Raw genomic sequence first — 24676 nt, forward strand, 5'->3', positions numbered from 1 at the left:
AATACCACATAGTATACTATCTTGAAAACATCCAAAAAAACAACAACAAACATGTCCCATATGGTCTAGCGGTTAGGATTCCTGGTTTTCACCCAGGTGGCCCGGGTTCAACTCCTGGTATGGGAATAGGTTTTTTATTAGGTTAGTTTAGTTTGTCTAAAATATGCAAAAACGATATATTTTGGTATCTCGAAAATATGCAAAAAAATAACAATTAACATGTCCTATATGGTCTAGCCGTCAGGATTCCTGGTTCTCACCCATTTGGCCCGGGTTCAACTCCCGGTATGGGAATAGGATAATTATTAGTTTAGTTTGTCTAAAATATGCAAAATACCACATAGTATAGTTTTTCGAAAATATGCAAAAAAATCACAATTAACATGTCCCATATGGTCTAGCCGTCAGGATTCCTGGTTCTCACCCATGTGGCCCGGGTTCAACTCCCGGTATGGGAATAGGATAATAATTAGTATAGTTTAGTTTGTCTAAAATATGCAAAATACCACATAGTATACTATCTTGAAAACATGCAAAAAAAAAACAATAAACATGTCCCATATGGTCTAGCGGTTAGGATTCCTGGTTCTCACCCAGGTGGCCCGGGTTCAACTCCCGGTATGGGAATAGGACAATAATTAGTATAGTTTAGTTTTTCTAAAATATGTAAAATACCACATAGTATACTATCTTGAAAACATGCAAAAAAACAACAACAAACATGTCCCATATGGTCTAGCGGTTAGGATTCCTGGTTCTCACCCAGGTGGCCCGGGTTCAACTCCCGGTATGGGAATAGGATAATTATTAGTTTAGTTTGTCTAAAATATGCAAAATACCACATAGTATACTATCTTGAAAACATGCAAAAAAACAACAATAAACATGTCCCATATGGTCTAGCGGTTGGGATTCCTGGTTCTCACCCAGGTGGCCCGGGTTCAACTCCCGGTATGGGAATAGGATAATTATTAGTTTAGTTTGTCTAAAATATGCAAAATACCACATAGTATAGTTTTTCGAAAATATGCAAAAAATAACAATTAACATGTCCCATATGGTCGAGCTGTCAGGATTCCTGGTTCTCACCCATGTGGCCCGGGTTCAACTCCCGGTATGGGAATAGGATAATAATTAGTATAGTTTAGTTTGTCTAAAATATGCAAAATACCACATAGTATACTATCTTGAAAACATGCAAGAAAACAACAATAAACATGTCCCATATGGTCTAGCGGTTAGGATTCCTGGTTTTCACCCAGGTGGCCCGGGTTCAACTCCCGGTATGGGAATAGGATAATTATTAGTATAATTTAGTTTATCTAAAATATGCAAAATACCACATAGTATACTATCTTGAAAACATGCAAAAAAACAACAACAAACATGTCCCATATGGTCTAGCGGTTAGGATTCCTGGTTTTCACCCAGGTGGCCCGGGTTCAACTCCCGGTATGGGAATAGTATATTAATTAATTAGTATAGTTTAGTTTGTCTAAAATATACAAAATACCACATAGTATACTATCTTGAAAACATGCAAAAAAACAACAATTAACATGTCCCATATGGTCTAGCCGTCATGATTCCTGGTTCTCACCCATGTGGCCCAGGTTCAACTCCCGGTATGGGAATAGGATAATAATTAGTATAGTTTAGTTTGTCTAAAATATGCAAAATACCACATAGTATAGTTTCTCGAAAAGATGCAAACAAATAACAATTAACATGTCCCATATGGTCTAGCCGTCAGGATTCCTGTTTCTCACCCATGTGGCCCGGGTTCAGCTCCCGGTATGGGAATAGGATAATAATTAGTATAGTTTAGTTTGTCTAAAATATGCAAAATACCACATAGTATACTATCTTGAAAACATGCAAAAAAACAACAATAAACATGTCCCATATGGTCTAGCCGTCAGGATTCCTGGGGGGTATACTACGAAGCAGGATTTTCGCTTAGCCGGCTAAATTCAGGGGAAACTCCGGCTTTCCAGTCCTACGAAGCTGGTTCTCTTTTTAGCAGGCTAGATCTCCATGGTAATTTATGCTTAGCGGCTAACCTGGTCGGGACCAGGGGCCTATACTACGAACCTGGTTCAACCTAACCTGGATATGTTTGAGTTAGCCGGTTGGCCTAATCCAAAACATACGCGCTCTCGCTAAACTGTACTACGACGCTGGTTATCAAGTGGATCGCTCAAGCCAGCCGTGTCCTATCTAGTTAGGTGCGCGTTCACATGAAAGGGGTGGTATTTGGAGCATTCGACCAATCACAAACATGGAGAAGCGCACTGACAGCGCAGCGTCATACTTCCTGAATGAAAAGTGAACTTTAATACTAGTCAAAAATGAAGAAGTTAAACTTTAAACATCCATGACTTAAACACTTGATCCAGGATCAAAGCCACATAGCTGCACCTGCAAGGTGAATACAGCTGGTAACAGAAAAAGTGTTTGAATGCGTACATTAACAGGTTTATGATATCACTGCCCCGTCTCTAAAACACGATCTGACTTTCATTACATTTGTCTCGAGTGTTTCGTCAACTTATGTGTTGCTTAAAATAATACTTCTGCATACAGTATGTGACACTGTGAGTGTTGCACCCAGATACGGCTCAGCTGACTCAGATAAGGAGATATATGATACATTATGAAGTGATATGCCGCGGACTGTACTTAATGTACTCTGATCCGGTTACTTATGTTGTGGCAGATATGTAAGTAAGCTTTCTTAACGCTAATGTTATAATAGTCAGATTGCTCTGAAGATGGAGGTGATATTCTATTCATGTTCACGTTCACACAGTCGGTGATTTTTGCCGGCCGTCTTTCCTGCGACGGCAGTTTTTCTGTATTTCCTTTCTCCTGTAATATGACTTGATCGCTTTAAACTCCGCACACTGAGCTCTGATTGGTCAGCAGGCGGTGCTTTCACTGAGTTGAGCTCTTAGCCTGCAACCTAACCTGGTCCCGACCAGGTTAGCTGCTTAGCATATATTACCATGGAGATCTAGCCTGCTAAAAAGAGAACCAGCTTCGGATGACCGGAAAGCCGGAGTTTTCCCTGAATTTAGCCGGCTAAGCGAAAATCCTGCTTCGCAGTATACCCCCCAGGTTAGGTTGCAGGCTGAGAGCTCAATTCAGTGAAAGCACCGCCTGCTGACCAATCAGAGCTCAGTGTGCGGAGTTTAAAGCGATCAAGTCATATTACAGGAGAAAGGAAATACAGAAAAGCTGCCGTCGCAGGAAAGACGGCCGGCAAAAATCACCGACTGTGTGAACGTGAACGTGAACATCAATAGAATATCACCTCCCATCTTCAGAGCAATCTGACTATTATAACATTAGCGTTAAGAAAGCTTACTTAAATATCGACCACAACATAAGTAACCGAATCAGAGTACATTAAGTACAGTCCGCGGCATATCACTTCATAATGTATCATATATCTCCTTATCTGAGTCAGCTGAGCCGTATCTGGCCGTACAACACTCACAGTGTCACATACTGTATGCAGAATTATTATTTTAAGCAACACATTAAGTTGACGAAACACTCGAGACAAATGTAATTAAAGTCAGATCGTGTTTTAGACGGGGCAGTGATATCATAAACCTGTTAATGTACGCATTCAAACACTTTTTATTTTGCCAGCTGTATTCACCTTGCAGGTGCAGCTCTGTGGCTTTGATCCTGGATCAAGTGTTTAAGTCATGGATGTTTAAAGTTTAACTTCTTCATTTTTGACTAGTATTAAAGTTAACTTTTCATTCAGGAAGTATGACGCTGCGCTGTCAGTACGCTTCTCCATGTTTGTGATTGGACGAATGCTCCAGATACCACCCCTTTCATGTCAACGCGCACCTAACTAGATAGGACACAGCTGGCTTGAGCGATCCACTTGATAACCAGCGTCGTAGTACAGGTTAGCGAGAGCGCGTATGTTTTGGATTAGGCCAACCGGCTAACTCAAACATATTCAGGTTAGGTTGAACCAGCTTCGTAGTATAGGCCCCTGGTTGTCACCCAAGTGGCCCGGGTTCAACAACCGGTATGGGAATAGGATAATTATTAGTATAATTTAGTTTATCTAAAATATGCAAAATACCACATAGTATACTATCTTGAAAACATGCAAAAAAACAACAACAAATATGTCCCATATGGTCTAGCGGTTAGGATTCCTGGTTTTCACCCAGGTGGCCCGGGTTCAACTCCCGGTATGGGAATAGGATCATTATTAGTTTAGTTTGTCTAAAATATGCAAAATACCACATAGTATAGTTTTTCGAAAATATGCAAAAAAAAACAATTAACATGTCCCATATGGTCTAGCGGTTAAGATTCCTGGTTCTCACCCAGGTGGCCTGGGTTCAACTCCCGGTATGGGTATAGTATATTAATTAATTAGTATAGTTTAGTTTTTCTAAAATATGCAAAATAACACATAGTATACTATCTTGAAAACATGCAAAAGAACAACAATAAACATGTCCCATATGGTTTAGCCATCAGGATTCCTGGGGGGTATACTGCGAAGCAGGATTTTCGCTTAGCCGGCTAAATTCAGGGAAAACTCCGGCTTTCCGGTCCTACGAAGCTGGTTCTCTTTTTAGCAGGCTAGATCTCCATGGTAATATATGCTAAGCAGCTAACCTGGTCGGGACCAGGTTAGGTTGCAGGCTAAGAGCTCAACTCAGTGAAAGCACCGCCTGCTGACCAATCAGAGCTCAGTGTGCGGAGTTTAAAGCGATCAAGTCAGATTACAGGAGAAAGGAAATACAGAAAAGCTGCCGTTGCAGGAAAGACGGCCGGCAAAAATCACCGACTGTGTGAACGTGAACATTAATAGAATATCATCTCCATCTTCAGAGCAATCTGACTATTATAACATTAGTGTTAAGAAAGCTTACTTAAATATCTGCCACAACATAAGTAACCGGATCAGAGTAACATTAAGTACAGTCCGCGGCATATCACTTCATAATGTATCATATATCTCCTTATCTTAGTCAGCTGAGCCGTATCTGGCCGTGCAACACTCACAGTGTCACATACTGTATGCAGAAGTATTATTTTAAGCAACACGTAAGTTGACGAAACACTCGAGACAAATGTAATTAAAGTCAGATCGTGTGTTAGACGGGGCAGTGATATCATAAACCTGTTAATGTACGCATTCAAACACTTTTTCTTTTGCCAGCTGTATTCACCTTGCAGGTGCAGCTCTGAGGCTTTTATCCTGGATAAAGTGTTTAAGTCATGGATGTTTAAAGTTTAACTTCTTCATTTTTGACTAGTATTAAAGTTCACTTTTCATTCAGGAAGTATGACGCTGCGCTGTCAGTACGCTTCTCCATGTTTGTGATTGGTCGAATGCTCCAAATACCACCCCTTTCATGTGAACGCGCACCTAACTAGATAGGACACGGCTGGCTTGAGCGATCCACTTGATAACCAGCGTCGTAGTACAGTTTAGCGACAGCGCGTATGTTTTGGATTAGGCCAACCGGCTAACTCAAACATATCCAGGTTAGGTTGAACCAGGTTCGTAGTATAGGCCCCTGGTTCTCACCCAGGTGGCCCGGGTTCAACTCCCGGTATGGGAATAGGTTTTTTATTAGATTAGTTTAGTTTGTCTAAAATATGCAAAATACCACATAGTATAGGCCTACTATCTTGAAAACATGCAAAAAAACAACAACAAACATGTCCCATATGGTCTAGCGGTTAGGATTCCTGGTTCTCACCCAGGTGGCCTGGGTTCAACTCCCGGTATGGGAATAGGTATTTTATTAGATTAGTTTAGTTTGTCAAAAATATGCAAAAACGATATATTTTGGTATCTCGAAAATATGCAAAAAAATAACAATTAACATGTCCTATATGGTCTAGCCGTCAGGATTCCTGGTTCTCACCCATTTGGCCCGGGTTCAACTCCCGGTATGGGAATAGGATAATTATTAGTTTAGTTTGTCTAAAATATGCAAAATACCACATAGTATAGTTTTTCGAAAATATGCAAAAAAATAACAATTAACATGTCCCATATGGTCTAGCCGTCAGGATTCCTGGTTCTCACCCATGTGGCCCGAGTTCAACTCCCGGTATGGGAATAGGATAATAATTAGTATAGTTTAGTTTGTCTAAAATATGCAAAATACCACATAGTATACTATCTTGAAAACATGCAAAAAAAAAAAATAAACATGTCCCATATGGTCTAGCGGTTAGGATTCCTGGTTCTCACCCAGGTGGCCCGGGTTCAACTCCCGGTATGGGAATAGGATAATAATTAGTATAGTTTAATTTTTCTAAAATATGCAAAATACCACATAGTATACTATCTTGAAAACATGCAAAAAAACAACAACAAACATGTCCCATATGGTCTAGCGGTTAGGATTCCTGGTTCTCACCCAGGTGGCCCCGGTTCAACTCCCGGTATGGAAATAGGATAATTATTAGTTTAGTTTGTCTAAAATATGCAAAATACCACATAGTATACTATCTTGAAAACATGCAAAAAAACAACAATAAACATGTCCCATATGGTCTAGCGGTTGGGATTCCTGGTTCTCACCCAGGTGGCCCGGGTTCAACTCCCGGTATGGGAATAGGATAATTATTAGTATAGTTTAGTTTTTCTAAAATATGCAAAATACCACATAGTATACTATCCTGAAAACATGCAAAGAAAACAACAGTAAACATGTCCCATATGGTCTAGCGGTTAGGATTCCTGGTTCTCACCCAGGTGGCCCGGGTTCAACTCCCGGTATGGGAATAGGTTTTTTATTAGATTAGTTTAGTTTGTAAAAATATGCAAAAACGATATATTTTGGTATCTCGAAAATATGCAAAAAAATAACAATTAACATGTCCCATATGGTCTAGCCGTCAGGATTCCTGGTTCTCACCCATGTGGCCCGGATTCAACTCCCGGTATGGGAAAAGGATAATTATTATTATAGTTTAGTTTGTCTAAAATATGCAAAATACCACATAGTATACTATCTTGAAAAAATGCAAAAAAAAACATAATAAACATGTCCCATATGGTCTAGCGGTTAGGATTCCTGGTTCTCAACCAGGTGGCCAGGGTTCAACTCCCGGTATGGGAATAGGATAATTATTAGTTTAGTTTGTCTAAAATATGCAAAATACCACATAGTATAGTTTTTCGAAAATATGCAAAAAAAAACAATTAACATGTCCCATATGGTCTAGCGGTTAAGATTCCTGGTTCTCACCCAGGTGGCCTGGTATGGGAATAGGATAATAATTAGTATAGTTTAGTTTGTCTAAATTATGCAAAATACCACATAGTATAGTATCTTGAAAATATGCAAAAAAAACAAAAATTAACATGTCCCATATGGTCTAGCTGTTAGGATTCATGGTTCTAACCCAGGTGGCCCGGGTTCAACTCCCGGTATGGGAATAGGATAATAATTAGTATAGTTTAGTTTGTCTAAAATATGCAAAATACCATATAGTATACTATCTTGAAATCATGCAAAAAAAACAACAATAAACATGTCCCATATGGTCTAGCGGTTAGGATTCCTGGTTCTCACCCAGGTGGCCTGGGTTCAACTCCCGGTATGGGAATAGGATAATTATTAGTTTAGTTTGTCTAAAATATGCAAAATACCACATAGTATACTATCTTGAAAACCTGCAAAAAAAACATAATAAACATGTCCCATATGGTCTAGCGGTTAGGATTCCTGGTTCTCACCCAGGTGGCCTGGTATGGGAATAGGATAATAATTAGTATAGTTTAGTTTGTCTAAATTATGCAAAATACCACATAGTATAGTATCTTGAAAATATGCAAAAAAACAAAAATTAACATGTCCCATATGGTCTAGCGGTTAGGATTCCTGGTTCTCACCCAGGTGGCCTGGGTTCAACTCCCGGTATGGGAATAGGATAATAATTAGTATAGTTTAGTTTGTCTAAAATGTGCAAAATACCACATAGTATACTATCTTGAAAACATGCAAAAAAACAATAAACATGTCCCATATGGTCTAGCGGTTAGGATTCCTGGTTCTCACCCAGGTCGCCCGGGTTCAACTCCCGGTATGGGAATAGGATAATAATTAGTATTGTAGTTCCAGTAATCCAAAATTCGGCTCACAGATGGCAAATAAGCTTGACTCGGACAAAATACGTCTCAGGATAGTTTGTTTTTTACTTACACAAAAAAGATATCAAATACAAACACATATTCTGTCAGGTCAAAAAACTATGTTGCTCGGTGCTTCTTTCTCCTTCTCACACCCCAATCACCGGCAGCTGACGTCGGCTATAACATCTCGTAATCACGAACAGCTGCGGTCGTCTATGCCATTAATTTCACACGGCTGGTTCCAATAAATTATATACTAGCACTAACAACAAATGATAATAATATTCAAATATACATTTTAACATATGGCTCCTACATTTCCGGCCCCTAATTGGCTAGGCGGGGAGCATACCAATTACTAAAATACACTTAATTAGGGCCATATAATCTAAACATAATTAAGCAACTGTAAGAACTTATATTCTTTTAATGGAAGTCCGTTTTTGTTTTCTTGGGGGTGGCCATCACACTGCTTCGAGAAGCAGACAGAGCTTCGTGATCGGTCTCACTAAGACACTGGTCTTGGTCTTCACGCTGACGCTGCGTACAGCGCCTTTGGCGTCTGACATAGTCTTAAGGACTCTTCCCATCACCCACGAATTACGAGGGGCTGAGTCATCCACAATTAAGATGATGTCTCCTGGCTGAAAGTTTCTCCTTGGTGTGGTCCACTTCTGGCGCTCTTGTAGGAGAGGTAGGTATTCCCGTGTCCATCTTGACCAGAACAGGTCAGCCAGATATTGTGATTGTTTCCATCTGCGTCGTGAATACACATCCTCTTTCCTGAACACCCCTGGGGGCACGCTTGATTTAGACTTGAGTAACAACAAGTGGTTTGGTGTGAGTGCCTCAAGGTCATTGGGGTCATCTGAAATCTTTGTGATGGGGCGATCATTGATAATGGACTCCACCTCACATAGCACGGTCTGAAGGCCCTCATCATCCATGGCTTGCTGTTTAAGCACTGAATTAAGAATTTTCCTAACAGTGCATATTTGTCTTTCCCACACTCCTCCGTGGTGGGAAGCACCTGGGGGATTGAAAATCCACTTGACTCCTTTTTGTAACATTGCATTGTGTATTTTGGACCGATTCAGCTCTCCAATGGCTTCACGTAGCTCTCTTTCTGCTCCAACAAAATTGGTGCCGTTATCAGATCGTATCATCGCCACCTGTCCTCTTCTGCTGATAAAGCGGCGCAAAGCATTGATGCAAGAATCGGTATCAAGGGAGTAAGCCACCTCGATGTGCACTGCTCTGATTGCCAGACAAGTGAAGATCACGCCATACCGTTTCACCAGGCTGCGTCCCCGCTTAATTTCAAAGGGTCCGAAGTAGTCTACTCCGACGTTGGTAAAGGGGGGTTCATCTGGCAATACACAATCTTTGGGCAGGTCGGCCATTTTCTGCTGTCCAGCCTTGGCATGTAGTCTCCTGCACACTGTACAATCAGTTATGATCCTTCTTACTGCTGCGTTAGCCTTTGGAATCCAGTACTTCTGCCTTAAATTTGAGAGTGTATGATTCCTGCCTCCATGTCCAACTTCTCTGTGGATGTGTTGCAAAAGGAGAGTAGCGAGACGTTGGTTCTTAGAGAGGATGAGGGGGCGCTTAGCCTCCTCTGGCATAGCAGAGTTGTTTAGCCGTCCACCTACTCTAAGTACGCCGTCTTCCAGAACAGGATCCAATCTGCTGAGTGGACTACTCATCTTAACATGTGTCTGTCCTTTCTCCAAAGCTTTGATCTCCTCCAGATATGCCTGCCTTTGGCTGAAGCGAACAAGCGCTTTTTCAGCTAACTCCAAATGTTCCACGGTGAGCAGATTTTTGTTTAGTGTGGCTCTGCATTTCTTCATCTGCTGCTTAAGAAAGGTTTCTTGATTTGCAGGGTTGTCTTCTGACTTAATACAGGCGGCTTGGAACTCTTTCCTTTTTCCAGTGAGTTGCAGCAGCAGATCTTTAATCCGGAGAAACCATCCCACTGCTCTCTTCAGCTTACACCATTTGGAATAATGATCAATGAGCTTGTTCACTGTGGCAACTCCTTCGTCTATTAATGTAAGACAGACTGCAGGTGCCTTCTTTACCTCATCGTCATCTTCCAGTACGTTGCTTGACAGATCTGGTCTTTCTGGCCACTCACTTTTTCCACAGGAAACGTGGGCCTTGTATCCAGTTCTTACTTTGGATAAAACTCTCAACTTTCAGACCTCTTGAAGCTTGATCCGCAGGGTTCACAGAGGTGTTCACATATCTCCATTGGCTTGGTGTAGTAGCCTCACGAATGATTGAGATCCTGTTTGCGACAAAAGTTTTGAAGCAAGATGTTTCGTTCTCAATATATTTCAGTACAGTAGTACTGTCTGTCCAGAAGATAGATTGCTCCAGTTTAACCTGAAGTTCTCTTCTTAGCATCTTGTCGACCTTGACGGCGACGACTGCTGCTGTCAACTCCATTCTCGGAATGGTGATGTGTTTCAGTGGGGCGACTCTGGACTTTCCGATCAGCAAGGAAACCTTTCTTTTGCCTTGATTGTTTGTCTGCACAATGTAGGTAGCTGTTCCATATGCATCCATGCTGGCATCGGAAAAGTGGTGGAGCTGTGCCATCTTCATGGGTTCAACCTCTGCCGGTTTGACGCATCTCTCCACATAAAATGTTGACAGCTGCTCAAGGTCGGCCAACCACTTCATCCATTTCTGGGCCTGCCCACTGTCTATCTTCTCATCCCAACCTCTCTTTTCCCTGCAAAGGTCTCTCAGAAGGAGCTTCGCTGGCAGTACCAATGGGGCCAGGAACCCAAGGGGGTCGTAGATGGAGCTAACGATGGACAGGATTCCTCGTCTTGTAGCTGGTTTGTCCTGTGGTTGCACTTTGAACCTGAAGGTGTCTGATTCAGTGCACCACTGAGTACCAAGGGCTCTTTCCATAGGAAGCTGCTTATGGTTCAGGTCAAGATCTTTGACTTCCGTTGTTCTGTCTTCTTTAGGGATGGACGACAAGACGGCCCTACTGTTGCTGACCCACTTTGTTAGCCTGAAACCTCCATTGGCGCACAGATTTCTGAGGTCCCTGGCCAAAGCAACAGCATGATCTTCTGAATCCACAGACTTTAAACAGTCATCCACATAAAAGTTTCTGAGAACCGTTTCCACCGCCTCGGGTGTTGTTTTGCTTCCTCCATCCTGTGCTGTTCTTCTTAGTGCATATGATGCACAGCTGGGAGACGAGGTAGCACCTAACAGATGCACTGTCATTCTGTAGTCTTCCATCGGTTTGTCCAGATCACCATCCTGCCACCATAGGAAACGCAGAAGATCAGCATCTTGATCAGGGACTTTGACCTGGTAGAACATCGCCTCAATGTCGGCCATCAAAGCAATAGGCTCTTCTCTGAACCTCAAAAGGACACCAACAAGGGAGTTTGTGAGGTCAGGTCCTTGTAGCAGCTGATCGTTAAGTGAGGTTCCTTGATATGTGGCGGTGCAGTCGAACACTACTCTTATCTTGCTTTTCTTTGGGTGGTAGAGACCGTGATGAGGTATGTACCACACGCGTCCATCTTCTCGGCTTAACTGTTCCATGGGGATTTTGACAGCGTAGGCTTTTGCTATTATACCAGTCATGACGTCCTTGTAATCCTTGTACAGGTCCGGGTCTTTTCTGAGCTTTCTTTGGAGACTTGCGGCACGCTGCTTTGCCATGCAGCGGTTGTTTGGCATTTTGGCTGTCTCGTTTCGCAATGGTAAGCCAATGCAGTAGTGCCCATCCCTTAACTCTGCAGATTTTACCACTGATCGCATGAACTGATGATCCTCCTGGGACATCTCTTCTTTGTCTTCACAGCTGAGTTCTGAGAAGTCTGTGTTATATTGCTTGATCAACAGTTCCTCTATGTTAGCTATGGAGATGTGGTTGGCTGTAATGTGGCTCACAACTCCATCGGCTGCCTTGCTGCCATCATCTGTCTTCATCGTCCCATTCACTACCCATCCAAGGGCAGTCTTAACTGCATAGAGCCCGTCTCCGATGCTGTTTATCACCTGCCATGGCTCCAAAGCTTTAGGGGTGTTGGTTCCTATAAGCATGGTGACTTCTCCTATTATCTTCGGGATTTTCACCTCTTTCAGATATGGCCACTTCTTTAGGTCTTCCTGCAGGGGGATGTTTTCTTTCTTGACCGGTATATCTTTACATCTAAAAACCTTAGGGAGTTCAATGTACTTCCTTTCTTCAAGTCCACACACTTCCAGGTCCGACAAGATACAACTTTGGGCTGGCTTCTCCTGACCCATAGTTCTGAGTAGGATCGTAGTTTTCTTCCCTCGAACGTTCAGCTGTGTCTTCAGTGATTCAGTGCAGAAAGTCGCCGTACTTCCTGGATCCATGAAGGCATACGTCTCCACAACCTTCTCACTTTTATTAGACTTGACTTTTACCGGTACTATAGCAAGTACACATTCTCCGGCCCCAGTGTATCCACATGTTTCCTGCGTCAGTGACACGAGACCATTTGAGATGTTCTCATCTGGCTTTCTAAATGTAGCACTGTCCTTCTCAACATGCAGAATTCCTGGGTGTCTTAGGGAGCAGACTTGACAGGTCATCCTTTTATTGCAGTTTCTGCTAAGGTGTCCCTGTGTAAGACATCCAAAACAGAGGCCTTTAGCTTTCAGAAACTCAATCCTGTCTTTCAGTTGTTGCTCTTTGATGCTTCTGCAGGAGTCGAGTGTGTGGTCTCTATGGCAGAACAAACAGGGTTTTTGAAAGGCATTGACAGGATTTGTAGCTGAGGAGCTGTACTTTAAGTTTGAGGGTGGTGTTTTCTCTTCACTCATTGGAGCGACAGCTGTGGCAAAACTGCTTCCCCTTTGCCAGCCTGACTTCCAAGCTTTAGAGTCCGTGGCCGTAGCTTTTACTTTTCCCTCCGCAGTTGTCCTAGTATCATGCATGCTTCCAAAAAGGGGGTCGTTAGCCATTTGTGATTGTCTGTATATATACGTCACTAGGTCTGTAAACCTTGCTCTTCGTCCCTTTTTCTCTTGAACCTCGAAAGCAGCACTCCTCCATCTTTCTTTCACCTTGTATGGGAGCTTTGAGGCAACGACTCTCATGTTAGTTGGATTGTTCATTTCGTCCATATACTCTATGTCCTCCATGGCATTACGGCACGTAATCAGGAAAAGGGAATAGGCATTCAGAGCTTTGCCGTCTTCAGATCTGATCTGTGGCCACTTTAGAGCTTTATCCATATAGGCGGTAGCAATTTTAAGTTCATCGCCATAATGTTTCTGGAGTAGAGCCCTGGCTTCTTTGTAGCCTCTCTGTGGTGCCATGTGCTCACAACTGCGGACGAGCTCTTGAGGTTCCCCTCCGGTGAATTGTTCCAAGTAGTACAATTTATCGCTGCTGCTCTCTGCCTTGCTGTCGATGACATGGTTGAAGGCTCTTATAAAGGACTTGTAGGTGAGCGGGTCTCCCTTGAACACAGGCAAGTCTCGTTTAGGAAGATAAGACAGGTTATGCTGCCTTACCAGCATCTCTGTAATCTGACTTTGACGCTGCATCACATCATAGCTGTCCCTCTCCTCTCCTCTCCGGTGACCTTCTCTGGGGCCCGGTCCGTGTGCTGCATCAGGAGCTCCATCCTGCGTGTCCCTCCACCTGCTTGACTCTGTTGGGCGTGGCATGACAGTTCCTTTTAGCAGGTGTGCTGAGGCAAGTTTCTCACCATATTTAGCTGGTTTTGGAGCAGTTCTGGATCCGGTGCCAGATGTCTCTGACTTGCCATGACGTTGGCTGCGTTTGAGGTAGCTGTTCATACCATCCTGCTGGTCTTCATACCCGTCAAGCACCTTTAACTTTGCATCACATTCAGCTACAGCTGCATCCATCTCTAATTGTTCTTTTTGAGCTTTGAGCTGCTGGAGTTGCTTTGCTTGCTGCTGGAGCTGTTTTGCTTGCTGCTCTATTAGAGAGGCTTCTTCTCTCTCAAGGGCCTGCTTCTTCTTTAAAGATGCTGCTCGAGCTAGCAGTACTGCCTTTTCAGCCTTGGCTCTCCTGCGAGCAGAAGAAACAGTAGAGGAAGCCATTGTACGGTTACTGGCTCTGGAGGCGCTGTCTTCAGGCCTGATATCATCTACTTCAGACGAGCAGGCTTCCTCTTCATGGTCCTCTTTTGTGCCTTCGCGTACTCCTTTAATCCATGTTTCAGTTATATGTACAAACTGTTCAATGTTTGCTGACTTGGGATTAAACCAGTGTAGCTGGTCTTCAGACACCTCCTCTTCAGGTAAGAGAGTTACAAACTCTTTGTTAATGTCATTAAACTCTCCATATAATTTAGCAAATTCATTCAGGATTTCTTCTTCCACTTTATCCACATTGCTAACATTTTCTTTAAGACGTTTCAGTTCATTAACCTTCTTGGTGAGCTGGCCCAGCTTCGCTCTCCTTAATCCATTTAGCCTGTGGAGCCTCTCCTCTTTGGCCTTTAGCTCCCTCTTGTGGCTCCTTTCGGTTAGTTCTTCCATGGCTCTTTCAAATTAAACTTATACAGTGCTTAAACTCAACTGAAGGTGTCCAACAGTAAACGCTTCGTTTTTATAGAAAATGTCTTTGTTGCACTGTCTTTCTTAAAGAACAACTTATTTAAATGTCTTTTACAAACGAAAAGCAAAGGTAATCAGCTGGTAGTTGAAATCAGCTGATCCATTCAGTATCCCGCTTCCGTGTAGCGATCTTCCATCCGTCTTCAAACATTAACATAACAGGCCACTTCACCGTCTTTTGTTCCTCGGATGTCCCACTTAATGCGCCGATCTCCGTGTGGAAGAGCAGTCTTTATCTTCTCCTTTCATGCGACGCCGTCACTGGAATCCCTCCTTCATAGCTCGGCTTCTCCAGAGCGTAGTTTTTTGACAAATGTAGTTCCAGTAATCCAAAATTCAGCTCACAGATGGCAAATAAGCTTGACTTAATACGTCTCAGGATAGTTTGTTTTTTACTTACACAAAAAAGATATCAAATACAAACACATATTCTGTCAGGTCAAAAAACTATGTTGCTCGGTGCTTCTTTCTCCTTCTCACACCCCAATCACCGGCAGCTGACGTCGGATATAACGTCTCGTAATCACGAACAGCTGCGGTCGTCTATGCCGTTAATTTCACACGGCTGGTTCCAATAAATTATATACTAGCACTAACAACAAATGATAATAATATTCAAATATACATTTTAACATATGGCTCCTACAAGTATAGTTTCGTTTTTCTAAAATATGCAAAATACCACATAGTATACTATCTTGAAAACATGCAAAAAAACAACAATAAACATGTCCCATATGGTCTAGCCGTCAGGATTCCTGGTTCTCACCCAGGTGGCCCGGGTTCAACTCCCGGTATGGGAATAGGTTTTTTATTAGATTAGTTTAGTTTGTCTAAAATATGCAAAATACCACATAGTATACTATCTTGAAAACATGCAAAAAAACAACAATAAACATGTCCCATATGGTCTAGCCGTCAGGATTCCTGGTTCTCACCCATGTGGCCCGGGTTCAACTCCCGGTATGGGAATAGGATAATAATTAGTATAGTTTAGTTTTTCTAAAATATGCAAAATACCACATAGTATACTATCTTGAAAACATGCAAAAAAACAACAACAAACATGTCCCATATGGTCTAGCGGTTAGGATTCTTGGTTCTCACCCAGGTGGCCCGGTTTCAACTCCCGGTATGGGAATATGTTTTTTATTAGATTAGTTTAGTTTGTCAAAAATATGCAAAAACGATATAGTATGTAAGGCAAATGTCAGCCTTATGGACAGAGGTAACGTGGGACTTGTCCTTCAAATGTACGTGTGTCCGCTCAATGGAAATGCGATGTCAACTTCCGATGTCAAGTCCCTGCCAGCGGCTGGACAAATGTTACCAGTGTTTACCAGTTTTGCCAGGGGCACGACAATACCCTCCACTGGAGGGTGGGTGCTGCTGCTGTGAATAAGGCCGAATATGGAAGCCGATGAGCGGACGATAAAGCACCGCAAAATACACCACCTTTAAGTGTTGCCAGGGGCACGAGAATACCCTCCACTGGAGGGTGGGTGCTGCTGCTGTGAATAAGGCCGAATATGGAAGCCGATGAGTGGACGATAAAGCACCGCAAAATACACCTCTTTTCTGAGTCACCAGGGGCATGAAGTTCTGGAGGGTGTGAACATCTGGGTTTAGTCCGTTGGGGAGTGCTTAATTCCGGGGGTCTGGGGTCTCATGTTATGGAAGTATGGATGATTTTCGAAATTCTCGAAAAACGGCTAAGTGCCAACGGAGGAGGGGGTAAAGTCTTCGGCGCTTCGGGACGAAGCCCCAGAGACTTTTGCACTCCCCCGTTGCAATTTACAACGGAGAGGGGAAACGAGACCTCCCTTCCCCCGTCCAAAAAATGCATTCATCTTTTCCAAGCTACCATCTGCACGAAATCGGAAACCCGGTTTTTGAGAGCACTTAGAAAAAAACGAGCTATTTTCACATGATGGGGAAATCATGGAGGAATGTATCCGCCTCATGAGCACTTTGGATCGGATACAATGGTTGCCTGGAGGACCCCAGTCATGGTTCTCACAAAACGTTAAGTTTTCGAACTGGTCTCTGGAGGAATTCAAGAGGAGTTGTCACGGAATAACGAGACAATGAATAAACAAAACAAAGCCAAGCCGAGGGGAGGGCCCTGGCTGTTTCGGCAGCCTCCGCTCCTCTCTTCTCTCCCTCCCCGAGGCGAGCTCGCGCTCCCGCTGTAAAAGGCGGGAGCGCGGGCACCCCACCGTCACTCCCGCCTGCAGCAAGTCCCCCACTGGCTCTCACACACATTCATCCAGCTCCTCAGAACCTGCATCCATGCATACCGAGGCCTCGTCAACCTCCCCTCCCATACATTCCCCCTGGTTCCGCGGCAGGGGCCGGGGAAATATAATGCGGGACATCACATTCCCACGGATCATGGGTAAGTGTGTTGAATATGTCACAAATGCAGTTTCTGTAACACACCATGTGTTGTCATTAAAGTACTGTTTTATATTTCACAGAGGAGTATCTGCAAGGATAACGGGAGCATTATGTAGGTATCGACCCAACAGTGAGGCTCCAAGAAAACACAGTCTCCAAACTAAGCAGAGTGAAGTCGTTCCTATGTTTCATGGCTCACGGTTTCAATCGCCTGTCTGACTGGCTCTTTTTGAGGGATCTCAAGAGGATACGCGGGTGGTCCCGGAGCCTGATAAAGTCAAGCCTTCAGGTCACGACCTCCGACTTCTATATCAAAAATATATCACACTTTCTCAAGTACATGGCCGACACACCGTGCAAGGGGAGTAGGCTCAGCCAAAACGACATGATTTTAATCAAACGGGAAGTAGTTGCCATCCTGAAGTCCCTGAAGAGAAAAGTACTTATCCACCAGATGCAAGTGAAGCGTGACAAGATGGAAGGTCTGCCGAGCCATAACGACATCATGACATGCTTGACTTCGACCAACACTCGCATCCCTCAGCTCCTGGATGTGATGGCCAGCAATCCGACTACCGCAACCCGGATACTCCTCTATGGGTACATGACCCTCCATTGGAGCTGTATTTACGGCCACCCTCCGTGGGTCTACTCCAACATGACCAACGCCGAGGTCCGAAAGGCGGATACAACTGGCACTGCCTTCGGCTACCTCATCCATGTGAGTGCTATTAAGCAATGTATTTATTCTGGCAGTTATATGCATGATTGATATTGTATTGACACTCTCTTGGTAAGCAACCACAAGACGGCCAACGCGTTCGGGGAAGCGCAGCTGTACCTCACCGTAAAATAATTTGGATGGATAAAGAGGTGGCTGGAAATCAAGGGTACGCTGACCTGCACCCAGAGCCGCTACTTCCTATACACAGCAGGGAAGAACCCGTCCAGGAACCTTGCCTACTCCCTGAGGTTGGCATGGGCTGATGTGGGGCTACACGGTCCCATTAACTTCACCGACCTCCGCACAGTCCACGCCGATAATGCGAAGAGGTTTCAGGACAAATGCAACCGCCAAAGAGTGAGTGATTTCATGTGTCACAACACTGCAACTGCAGACAAATTTTACGCGAATAATCCTTCTTTGAAGGAGGCTGCGGACATTCGGCTGCTCTTCACAGAGTCACTGCAAGCAGCAGCGGCGGCATCGACAGCAGCAGCAGCGGGACATGAAGACACTTTGGCGGGTATTGACATCGACAGTGACAGCTCTGGAGAGGAGCACAGCCCCGCTCCCTACCAAGACTCCCTACCAAGACTCAGCGATGCCGAGACGTCAGATGAAGAATTCTCCAAAAATGTCAACGCTTGGAGAGCGAAGAGGGACCAGTCACTGGCCGAACACAGCCCCTCAGACATGGGTGAAGAGAGGGTGCCATACACACTAAAAAATGCTGGGTTAAAAACAACCCCATTTGGGTCGTTTTTTAACCCAACGCCAGGATCAATATTGGACCAACCCAGCAGTAGTTAATTTGACCCAACGAAATGGGTTGTGTATTTTAACCCAGCAGATGGGTTATACATTTAATCCAAATGCTGGGTTAAATTAATTACAGCCCTGGGTTAATTCTACCATAGATTGGGTTAAATATTACACCCAAATGCTGGGTTAAATTAATTACAGCCCTGGGTTAATTCTACCATAGATTGGGTTAAATATTACACCCAAATGCTGGGTTAAATTAATTACAGCCCTGGGTTAATTCTACCATAGATTGGGTTAAATATTACACCCAAATGCTGGGTCAAATTAATTACAGCCCTGGGTTAATTCTACCATAGATTGGGTTAAATATTACACCCAAATGCTGGGTCATAATAGCTGCGATGGGTTAATTCTACAAGTTATTATCGTCATGTTTTTAATGCAATACCCATGTCTCTTAAACATTTAAATTACAAACCCTTTTAAAATACATCCTATATTTGGTCATGCAAATAATATAATATGCAATAAACGCTTTTAAACAATGTTGGAATCTTAGAAAAATATTCATTTTATTGTTATAACAATTGACAGTTCAATAAAGTGCAAAAGATTCAGTTCACAATAAAGGGCAAAAGATTCAGTTCACAATAAAGGGCAAAAGATTCAGTTCACAATAAAGGGCAAAAGATTCAGTTCACAATAAAGGGCAAAACTTTCTTTAAACAAAACTTAACATTTATGCATGTACAGTACAGCCTGTAAACAACACAGGCTGTGTTATGTGTGTTGTTTACAGGCTGTACTGTACATAACACACATTAGAACAAACACATCATAACAGCATCCAGATCTACAAGCTCATAGCACTTTGTGCCACGCTATGAGCTTGTAGATCTGCCCTTTCTAAATCTCAAAATCTTTGCTTCTGGTTTGAGAACCACTAATAGCAACATACGTTTTTTCAGAAATTACTGGTTCATATACTGGCCATGTAAACGTTACAAAGAAAATCCTCCAACATGATCACAAAAATGTACTGCTCCTTTAGGTGATCCGAACGACAGGAAACTAAGATGTGCAAATAAACATTTTAACAATTTATGCTTCCACCATTTAGCTCTTTTAACTCAGCACACAACTTGCTCATAAAATACTTTGAGCATTAGGTAGTATTTTGAACATCACACACACACACACACACACACACACATCCTGCAATATTTGATTTAACCAGATAGAACCCTATTCTGAGCCAAGCAGAAGAAGAGAGAGAATAGAACAGGAGGACCAGCAGAAGAAAAGAAAAGGATCAAGACCACAAGTCTACTTGCAAGCAAGTATTGCTGCACGCAAGGACGTAGCAGGTTTTGACTCCTCTCCTCCCTTGATTTCGTACACTGCATTTTGGAAGAATTTCCATACAGCTTCACACTGCTTTGTGTAGTCGATGTCAAAGATATAGAATACCTTGAAACAGACATCGACTGCCTGAAGCAATGTGTTTTGTTCCAACGCCTCCCCATCAAGAATAACGAACGCCTGAGAGGTGTGCCAAATATCGTTTCCCAGGGACAGGACATATGGTTAAGGTCTTGACACCTTCGCCTCATGGAGTACTCCACCAAGTTTGTTCCAACCTGAGAAAGAAATAAAGAACAAAAGACAAGATAAATTAAACAAAGTAAAAGATTGTGCAAAAGCAAAGAGTAAGCAAGATTTGGCAGTGGCTGATAAAATGCATATTCAGAAACAATGTTCTGAATTATTCTTGAGCCAAGGAATAACAGGCAGTCAGGCACATTCTTAACCACTTAAACTGGACCTGGTTGGCTCTGTACTTTAGACCACTGTTTTCCATCTTCACCAAATCTCTTCGCCAAAAATAGCCGATCTAGCTGCCATTTTTGGATAATGTCCCCGCCACCCCCCCAAGAATATGGATGCTGGGTTCAAGTGATTAAAAGAAATACATTTCCCTTTAGATATGCAGAGGGACTTACAGGCTTATGATCGATGAAGGCCAACTTAGACTCCTCGATAGTGTACCGGAACACTTTTCGGTACATCTATCTGAAAGTCCTGTGCAATCTAAATGAAAAAGAAAATTCAATGTGGCAGCTGACATACTGATAAAAGATTGTTATAAACAATGCATCCACATCATATGTAAACATATACTCCTTCCTAACTTACCATGCCTGGAGTGAATAGATGTGGGAACTCTTGGCGGATCCCCTGAATGTCCCACCCGTTTTCCCTTAAAGACTTGGCCCTGTTTGATAGTTTGCAGAAAGTACAGCAGTACAAGAATGTTAAAAGGATAACACAAAAAGCCCCGAGGGCAGTTGCAGACAGGTGCTCTTGTATGGCAGTTTTGGAGGGTAAGGAGTTGCACTTTCTTGATGGCTGGTGGTAGGGTGTTCCACATTTTGGTAGCATAATAGTAAAATGCATTCATCCCCATGTTTGTGTCGATTATGGGGGGGGGGGGGGGGGGGGGAGTAATGGAGCTCCCACTGGTGTTGTGCCCTTTTATTTTTGACAGGTACATGGCACTGGTCCCTTGAAAACCAGGCCCATTGCAAGTTGCTGTACTCTGTCCTCCCCTGAGCCATCCCACTATAGCATCATAATGAGCAGGGGTTAGGTCATAGGTGTGAGAGGTCTAGTAGTAGTTTGTTTTGAGAAGTCTGTAGTTCAGATTTGAATGACTTGAGGTGCAACAGTACCATGATGAGGTGCATGCATAGGCAAAATGACATTGAATGAGTGCTGCAGCTAGTGTCCTCAGTGCATTCCTACTGACCTGTACACTGCTGTATCCTGCATGTATTGCTCCACCTGGTTGAGGGGCTGCAAATTGTGTTTCAGCCATTCTTTACACTGTATGGCTCTTTCTTCCGATATGGTACATTCTATAAAAGTACACATAAGGATATTAACAATCTCAAATTATGTGTCTGTATTGCTTAAACAAATTATTCAGTTCCAACGATTACCTGGTATGAATGTCCTACGAGTGCCAGCTTCACTACTTTGTGGTGGTGTCTGCGGCGTGCTCCGTGACCTGGCCGGTTTTCTCATCCTCTTTCTGATGTTCCGAAGCCTCTCTTCGAGGAATCCAGTGGCTGGGCGGTGGTTCCGTCCTGGGGTGAACCAGTATCCCTGTCAAGAAATGAAAGTCTTTGGTGAATAGAGATGAGGCACATTTTGATAGCGTGGCGACAACATGTGGCTGAGCCATCTAGAACAGGGTTTGTCTGTATGTCTGTCTGACAACACCGGGCATCAAACAGCACAGAAGTCCAGTACTCTGGTGCTGGGAGATGAGTTATATTGTGTTCAACTGACTGTTTTAGCATCAATTCCTCAATAAAATCTTAATTACTTATGAAGCCACTGCTTGTGTCCGACTCGTCCTTCAAGGAGGGAAACCCATGAATCAAAGCTGCAGCCAAGGCCTTTTTTGTCTCACTGGTAGGACTGCAAACACAGAAAAACTAAATTACCAGCAGAGTCAAATTAGATCTTAAGTATTTCTAAAACATGTGTTGCACCCCAGTATAATGGCTGTAGCATATTCTGCAGCTAATAGGCATCCTAATAAATTAAAAACACTACTGAACGTGTGTTTTGGTACATGTGTTGTGCATGTTTATGTTGGTGGTCTAGGTAAATGTGAGACTTGAAAGTAGTGTCCCGTCTTATCTTTTCCCCTGAAAGAAGATTCATATACCTTTTTCAAACCAACATAACATTCAGCAAAAACAAGAAAAACCCCCACTATTTTTAATTACCTCTCTCCAAACTTCTCCATGAGGTGAGATACCAAAATACGGACAAGGCACTTTCTTTGCGAAGGGATGATCACATCCTCATCAAGGCTCCCCAGGATCAGCTTGCCTTCAGTTGAGCCTGTGAGAATCTGGCGGATATCCTGAGAAAATTGCAAGAAGGGACAACATCACAGATATCGTTTATTACTCTTTAGTGTTGATTAAAGAAAAAAGTGAAACCCAAGTCTTAAAAAGTGGAGCTTACAAATTGTGGAATTATATGTAGTGTTTGAGGTATCATCGCTGGTACGACAGGTGCCGTTTGGTCCTCCATGGAGGGTGGAGTTGTGGCAGTTGGTTGTACATCAGGACTTGTAGGTGGCACAGCAGGTTCAATCTAAACAGAACCCAGATTAATGTAACAAACAGTGACAGCCACCTAGAATTGCCGGATGAGCATCAGTAATGTAAATCAGTGTACCACACCAGCAGACTCAGTAGACTGCACACAGTATGCATTGTGTGAAAGATATGCACCACGCCAAAGTTTTGATAAATTCAGAGACCTGTGTAAAGTATGGTTTATATTGACCCCTAAGAGACACAAAACCACTCAGAAACCCTTCACCCGAGTGAATGACAAATGCGACAAGTTTGGACCATGCAGATCTGCGGCAAATTGAAAAAGATATAAAACAAACATGTAACTTCTTAACTGACAGTGACTACCCGTCGCCGTCGGGTGGAAACCGTGTATGTCCAAAATTGTTCCGTTTATAATTTTTAACATTTTAAAATTGTGAAATAGCCAATCGACAAGCTCTTGACGTTGGGAGCTTGTAGATCTATTTGTACTACTTTTGTACAACACTATGACGAATTAGTACATTTAGAAATATAAAAAACATAGTTTAAATATGGAGACACAAGGTTTCTGCCCAACAGCAACGATATGTAGACAGATTAAACAAAAAATACTTACTGTACAATTGATCACATCCATCCCAGTATTTACAGAAACATCCCAGTACTCCATCGCATGATCATCCCTGTAGTCGAAAGGCACCTTTTAAGCAGCATTTATAGCTAACCACTAAACAAATATGGCAGGAAAAAATGGACTTGTCGAGTCAAAATGCTATTTACAAAGTGTCATACCACTGTACTGGTGGCAGTAAACTGATTTTCTAAAAAAGTCTATAGCGCAGTGAAATGTATAAACTGTCATCAGTCTCACTGAATGACTTCACTGCATGTAGGGGATGGTGATCAAGCAGCTCTCTCACATCAACAGCTGCCAAAACTTGAGTGGGATTCACACTGTATGCAAAGAAATGCCTATCAAACCATTGTGTTTCCCACTTCTGTACAACAAGTTTTATTGTTGGTGTGTGTGATGTTTGGTCTAGTACTAAAATGGACTTTATGAGACCAAATTGGGGCTCTCCATCTGGGTCATAAGACAGGAATACAGTCATGCCTGCTCGATATGCAGTTCCCTTAAAGGTAACCGAAGCTGGTTCATACAATTCACTGAAAAGGGGAATGCCTGTTAGACCACTTTCGATGTCTTTAACTCCCTCAATGTTAGCCAGAAAGGTAGTGTGCCCTGGACCAACTTCTGTATTGTGGCTCAACACAGTTCCACACAGCAAATTATAGCACTGCGCTATCTGATGGTGAAAGGCCATGGTTTTGCAAATGTTTCGGAAATTGCATGTTACATGGCTAACCCGTTTAAAAAAGTTGTGTTTCGCTTCGAATCTCATAGCCCAAAACTGAGTCAAGGGTCCGAGCTTTTGAATGGCTCTTGGGTAATGGAGCATGAAGTGGTGTTTTGGCAGCAAATAGTGAAGAGGATAGAGCTCCAGGAAGAGAGAGTGATGCTCTTCAAGGAATTTAGCTAAGTACAGTGTTGCTTCAACAGTAAGAGAAGGAGAGAAGATGAACTCCATACATAACAGTAACAGTAGGAGAAGTTTCCATTCCTTGCAATGCATGGGGACCAGGTCACCTATCATTGTCGGCAGCAACCTAAGTAGGCACCACATTTGAGCTGCTGATTGATGCATGGCGCCTTTAACCTTTTTTAGATCATCCTTACTAATTACAGAAGGTTTGTTACCCTTATCACAAAAGCCGTAGTCAAAGCTTGTGATTCTGTAGTTTAGTTTGTCAAGTGTTAGATGTTTCTGCTCAATCAGCGAAGTTAACACAAGCTTGACTTCATATGGCCCTACGCCTTCCAGT

General features: G+C 42.9%; 1 long non-coding RNA gene and 13 other non-coding genes across 14 annotated transcripts; 13 read left to right on the forward strand and 1 right to left on the reverse strand.

Annotated features, from left to right (window-relative positions):
• The first annotated feature begins 54 nt into the window (after positions 1 to 54).
• trnae-uuc (transfer RNA glutamic acid (anticodon UUC)) lies at positions 55 to 126 on the forward strand. Its single transcript has one exon. It is a non-coding gene; the product is annotated as a tRNA-Glu (tRNA).
• Positions 127 to 555: 429 nt separating this feature from the next.
• Positions 556 to 627, forward strand: trnae-cuc (transfer RNA glutamic acid (anticodon CUC)). The gene has a single exon. It is a non-coding gene; the product is annotated as a tRNA-Glu (tRNA).
• A 97-nt stretch (positions 628 to 724) lies between these two features.
• On the forward strand, positions 725 to 796 carry trnae-cuc (transfer RNA glutamic acid (anticodon CUC)). Its single transcript has one exon. It is a non-coding gene; the product is annotated as a tRNA-Glu (tRNA).
• Positions 797 to 1220: 424 nt separating this feature from the next.
• On the forward strand, positions 1221 to 1292 carry trnae-uuc (transfer RNA glutamic acid (anticodon UUC)). The gene has a single exon. It is a non-coding gene; the product is annotated as a tRNA-Glu (tRNA).
• A 97-nt stretch (positions 1293 to 1389) lies between these two features.
• trnae-uuc (transfer RNA glutamic acid (anticodon UUC)) lies at positions 1390 to 1461 on the forward strand. The gene has a single exon. It is a non-coding gene; the product is annotated as a tRNA-Glu (tRNA).
• A 2702-nt stretch (positions 1462 to 4163) lies between these two features.
• On the forward strand, positions 4164 to 4235 carry trnae-uuc (transfer RNA glutamic acid (anticodon UUC)). Its single transcript has one exon. It is a non-coding gene; the product is annotated as a tRNA-Glu (tRNA).
• A 1483-nt stretch (positions 4236 to 5718) lies between these two features.
• Positions 5719 to 5790, forward strand: trnae-cuc (transfer RNA glutamic acid (anticodon CUC)). The gene has a single exon. It is a non-coding gene; the product is annotated as a tRNA-Glu (tRNA).
• Positions 5791 to 6218: 428 nt separating this feature from the next.
• Positions 6219 to 6290, forward strand: trnae-cuc (transfer RNA glutamic acid (anticodon CUC)). Its single transcript has one exon. It is a non-coding gene; the product is annotated as a tRNA-Glu (tRNA).
• A 431-nt stretch (positions 6291 to 6721) lies between these two features.
• On the forward strand, positions 6722 to 6793 carry trnae-cuc (transfer RNA glutamic acid (anticodon CUC)). Its single transcript has one exon. It is a non-coding gene; the product is annotated as a tRNA-Glu (tRNA).
• A 265-nt stretch (positions 6794 to 7058) lies between these two features.
• On the forward strand, positions 7059 to 7130 carry trnae-cuc (transfer RNA glutamic acid (anticodon CUC)). Its single transcript has one exon. It is a non-coding gene; the product is annotated as a tRNA-Glu (tRNA).
• A 418-nt stretch (positions 7131 to 7548) lies between these two features.
• trnae-cuc (transfer RNA glutamic acid (anticodon CUC)) lies at positions 7549 to 7620 on the forward strand. The gene has a single exon. It is a non-coding gene; the product is annotated as a tRNA-Glu (tRNA).
• A 248-nt stretch (positions 7621 to 7868) lies between these two features.
• trnae-cuc (transfer RNA glutamic acid (anticodon CUC)) lies at positions 7869 to 7940 on the forward strand. Its single transcript has one exon. It is a non-coding gene; the product is annotated as a tRNA-Glu (tRNA).
• Positions 7941 to 8034: 94 nt separating this feature from the next.
• On the forward strand, positions 8035 to 8106 carry trnae-cuc (transfer RNA glutamic acid (anticodon CUC)). Its single transcript has one exon. It is a non-coding gene; the product is annotated as a tRNA-Glu (tRNA).
• Positions 8107 to 22045: 13939 nt separating this feature from the next.
• LOC139433650 (uncharacterized) lies at positions 22046 to 22780 on the reverse strand. The gene is made up of 3 exons (XR_011643044.1): positions 22692 to 22780; positions 22448 to 22587; positions 22046 to 22133 (listed from the first exon to the last, which is right to left on the reverse strand). It is a non-coding gene; the product is annotated as an uncharacterized lncRNA (long non-coding RNA).
• Positions 22781 to 24676: the final 1896 nt, after the last annotated feature.

This window comes from Pseudochaenichthys georgianus, unplaced genomic scaffold (assembly GCF_902827115.2).
Source record: "Pseudochaenichthys georgianus unplaced genomic scaffold, fPseGeo1.2 scaffold_827_arrow_ctg1, whole genome shotgun sequence".
Lineage (NCBI taxonomy): Eukaryota > Metazoa > Chordata > Actinopteri > Perciformes > Channichthyidae > Pseudochaenichthys > Pseudochaenichthys georgianus.